Below are 4645 nucleotides of genomic sequence, written 5' to 3' on the forward strand. Positions count from 1 at the left end.
CTTTTCTGAGAACCTCCCACTTTCAGGACCCCAGCCTAGATTCTGAAACCAGTTCCTGAGAAAGGAACACACCCTAAAAAAAGACTGCACACAAAGAAGACATAAAGGAGTGAGAACGAAGCCATAGAGCAGGGCCTCGGAAAGAGAGTTTAATAGCACTTTCATAACAACAGCTGTGTTTACTGAGTTCTCCCTACATTCCAAGTCCTGTGCGAAGACCTTGATCTGGATTAACTCTTTGAATTGAGACTGCCTGTGGCTCAGTCGATGAAGAATCTCCCTTTAATACTGGAGACTTGGGTTCGATCCCTGGGTAGGGAAGATATCCTGGAGAAGGGAAAGGCTACACACTCCAGTATTTTGGCCTATGGTTCTGAGGCTTCCCAGGTGGCTCAGATGGTAAAGAGTCTGCCTGCAATGCCGGAGACCCAGGTTTGATCCCTGGGTTGGGAAAATCCCCTGGAGAAGGAAATGGCAAACCACTCCAGTATTCTTGCCTGGAAAATCCCATGGACGGAAGAACCTGGCTATAGTCCATGGGGTCACAGAGTCGGACACGACTGAGCGACTTCAATCAAACAATTTTACAATTTGAATTGACATCATCACACTGTTTTCACCCCCAGCTGCCTTGAAATCACCCTTTCCTTAACTAGCGCAGGCTCACAGACGCCTGCCTTTGAGACATTCGGGGATGTGAACTCATCCGCTCCCTGTGGAGAGTGAACAGTGACTTCAGCGGGGCGGAGCGGGCAGGAGAGACTAGGGAGGAGACCGCACCTGATTGCCACCCACAGTGGACGGCCCCCCTCCTTGCTCTCATCTGAGGGTGGCTGGGTGTCTGAGGAGGATCCTTTTGGACGTATCCTCCGTGACCTTTTGGACCTTGTCATTCCGGAAGGTGAAGATGAAGGGGTTGAGGAACAGGGTCACCAGGGCAGTCATCAAGGCCACCACCTTGTTGGGCTGCGCGGAGGGGCCCTTGTCTGGTCTCTGAAGAGCAAGGCCAGGAAGAAGTCCGCGAGCTCGACGTGCTGGGTGTCGGAGCAGGACCGCTGGAGCAGCGGGGCGGAGTCACAGAAGTGGTGGTCAGTGACGCTGGGGACGCAGAACCAGAGCTGGGTTTTCTGTGGGGTCGCGGAGATGACGGAGAGGAACCCCAGCACCCCGCAGACCAGCACAAGCTTCACACAGACTGGCCTGTTCATGATGGTCGGGTAGTGTAGAGGGCGGCAGATGGCCACGGAGCAATCGAAGGCCATGGCTGTGAGGAGCAGGAAGTCAGTGGAGCCCAGGGAGAAGTAAAAGAAAGACTGGGTCAGGCATTCAGCCAGGGCCATGGTCCTGCGAGGGGACAGCAGGTCAGCCAGCATCCTAGGGACCACAGTGGAGGTGACCGGCAGCACCTCCATGAGGGAGAAATTGCAGAGGAAGAAGTGCATGGGTGAGTGGGGGTGGGGGTCCAGGAACGTGAGGGTGACAATGGCCAGGTTCCCCAGAACTGTCAGTGCCTATATCAATAGGATGAAGCGAACAGGAAGAACTGGAACGCGTGCAGATGAGAAAACCCTAGCAGAACAAACTCGCTGACGATGCCGAGGTTACTCGTGGCACTTGATGTCCCTTCTCTGGACTGCCTGTGAGACGCCAGGAAGTCTTATTGAGAAATGGCCACCAGCCTCTCTCTTGAGTTTGCTCCCTGATGGCTGGCCTGGCTTCCCAAGCAGACTGGCCTGTATGCATAGTCAAATTCAACGTCCAGGAGACGCATTCCCAAGGGCAGGAGGTTCCAAGGGGCAAGGAACAGATTGGTTCTGCTGGACAGAGTTAGGAATTGGCCAGCTCCACAGTACCATCCAGTCTTCTTGCCTGGAAAATGCCGTGGACAGCAGAGCCTGGCAGGCTGCAGTCCAGGGGGTCACAAAAAGTCTGACTCAACTTACGACAGCACTCACATACATCACCGTCACTCCTAAACACTTAACGCTTTTGTCTCCTACTCACTCTTTACTTCATTCAACACATTTGTTAAGCTCCATCTCTGGGCAAGACATTTGGCTGGGTCTGGTAAACTCTTCCTCACTGCCAGATGTGATAGTTGTTTAATCATAATAACACCTGCTATTAGCAGAGTTCTCCAACAGTAAAGACTCTGCCTGCAACACAGGAGACCTGGGTTTGATCTCTGAGTCGCGAAGATCCCTGGATAAGGGAATGGCTACCCACAGCAATATTCTTGCCTGGAGAGTTCCACGGACAGAGGAGCCGGGTGGGCTGCAGTCCAGGGGGTCACAAAGAGTCAGACGCAGCCGAGCAACTAACACTTGCACGTCTCGGGACCTGCGCCTTACACGTGACTTCTTCACCCTTTGTGCCTCGTCTCGTCCTTCTTGCCCTCCCGGCGGCATTTCAGGCTGCGAATCACGCGGTTCCCACCCTTGACTGTAGAGCCACTCTACTCTCAATTCTCTGACAGTTCTGACTTTTCTTTGGCTGGCCCCTTCTCTAGCTCCTGTTCTTCTATTTTCTAAATATGAATGTCCCCACATCTCCCTTCCAATCCATTTTTTGTCTCTCTAGTCTCCCCTTCAGAAAACTCATCTTCACCCTTAACCAGAGAAATCTTGAAAATGTAAATGAATCTTGAATCTGCCCTTTTGTTCTCGGCCATCTCACACCACCACATACTCAAAATGGGTAAGAGAATATACACGCAGTTGTCCCCTAGAGCTAATATGGCCATTCTCCCAAAACCGCAGTCACCCTGACTTGAAACCCGGAAGGTATGTCTGAGTTTTCCTTCTTCCTCTGAACCACTTGAATGGCTGTCCTTTTAAATACAGTTTTTTTTCTCATCCTGTCCCCTTTCTTTTCTCATAGCCACCACCCAGGTTCAAGGATTATTGCATCTGAATCACCACACAGCATTTTTAATGGCTTTTTTATTTGTGCCTATCTGTATATCCAACCTATCCATATACCACTGTTATTTTCTACAGTATTATGTCCAAAGGCTGTTTTTCAAATGATCTGAAGCAATGTGGTTTCACTTATTCATTACCCACAAAATTAATTAATCAAAATAGCTAAGTCATCTACCTTTAAACAGAAAAAGTCTGCAAGGACTCATTTTAAAATATTAACAATGGAGACTGCCCTGGTGGTCCAGTGGTTAAGGATCCACCTTACAATGCAGGGGATGCAGGTTCCATCCTTTACCTGGGAACTAAGATCCGACATGCCATGGGGCAACTGAGCCTGCACATGCAACTAGAGAAAGCCTGCCCACTGCAACAGGGAGCCCAGTGCAGCCAAAAAAGATTTTAATTAAAAAATAAGTAAATAAAATACCAAATGAAATAAGCAATAATTTAAATTAATTAATTAATTAAATATTAAATAAGTAAATAAAATAAGTAAAATAAAATATCAACAACAGCTCTCTCTAGGTGTGGATTATGAGCATTTAAATGTTTTCATATATGCATGTGTATATATATATTAATATATTTTGTTTTTCAAGTTCTTTTTATTTGAACACCTATTATTTTAGCAATCAGAAAAAGAAAATATTTTAAGCAACATCTATCCCTTCCCTTGTCTGCTAAATTGAGCACAAACTCCCCCTGGCGGTCCCAGCTTTCTACCATCCTGCGCATCTTCCCCTCCAGCCTCATCCTCAGCTCCTTCTTACCACACACCCTGTGCCTCCACCAAGCTGGACCACTTACTATTCTCCAAACAGTTAATTCCAGCCTCTTTCACACCTCTTCCTTACTGCTCCCTCTGCTCAGAATACCCCATCCTTCATCTTCGCCTGGCACATTCCTACCCACATTTCAAATGTCCCACCCTTATGAAGCTTCACCCTCTCTCCAAGAGTAAACCCGTCCTGCCTGGAATCCCAACCAAGGAAGACAGCATGCTCTTCCTTGTATATTATAAGTTTTCTTGTGCCACCCTCATCCCAAGCACTAAATTCCTGGTATCTCAGTGGCGGGTCTCTCTTTTCATCTTTGCAGCCTTCACAGCACCTAGCAACACATCTTACAAAGTATAAGGACTTTGTAAATGTTGATTAAACAATTGAATGAGGTCATCTATTGAGTTTTCATTCCTAGTCTTGAGCAAAAAGATTTTGAACATGGAAATTCATGTTTTCTTATATGATTATTTGTGTATGTGCATTTTAGACTTTAACAGAAGGTAATGGAGCAGTCATGGCCTGACAATTTCTCATCAGACAGATAAAATGGGGACTTACCTGGCTGTCCAGTGGTTAAGACTCCCCCTTCCAATGCAGGGGTGTGGGTTTGATCCCTGGGTGGGGGGCTAAGATCCCACATACTTCAAGGCCAAAAATCCAAAACATAAAATGGAAGCATTATTGTAATAAATTCAATAAAGACTTAAAAAATGGCCCACATCAAAAAAATATCTTTAAAAACAAAGAGAGAAAGATAAGGTGAGAACAGGTGTGTTTCAGAATCCAATCCCAGAAGGGTCTGGCATACCCTGGAATCAAATACATTACTGTTTCTGAAGCAAAGTACACAAACATTCACACTGAACAGAATAAGGAAAGGCAATAAATAGCCTCCCAGTTAAGTTCAGATTAGGTTTCACTATCTAGTTAGTAAGGAAG

The 4645-nt window shown here is 46.9% G+C and overlaps 1 pseudogene; it reads right to left on the reverse strand.

The window, feature by feature from the left end:
* Positions 1-819: 819 nt before the first annotated feature.
* Positions 820-2408, reverse strand: LOC129551990 (olfactory receptor 6V1-like; annotated as a pseudogene).
* Positions 2409-4645: the final 2237 nt, after the last annotated feature.

This window comes from Moschus berezovskii, chromosome 3 (assembly GCF_049115385.1).
Source record: "Moschus berezovskii isolate FMDL1 chromosome 3, NW_MosBer_1.0, whole genome shotgun sequence".
NCBI lineage: Eukaryota > Metazoa > Chordata > Mammalia > Artiodactyla > Moschidae > Moschus > Moschus berezovskii.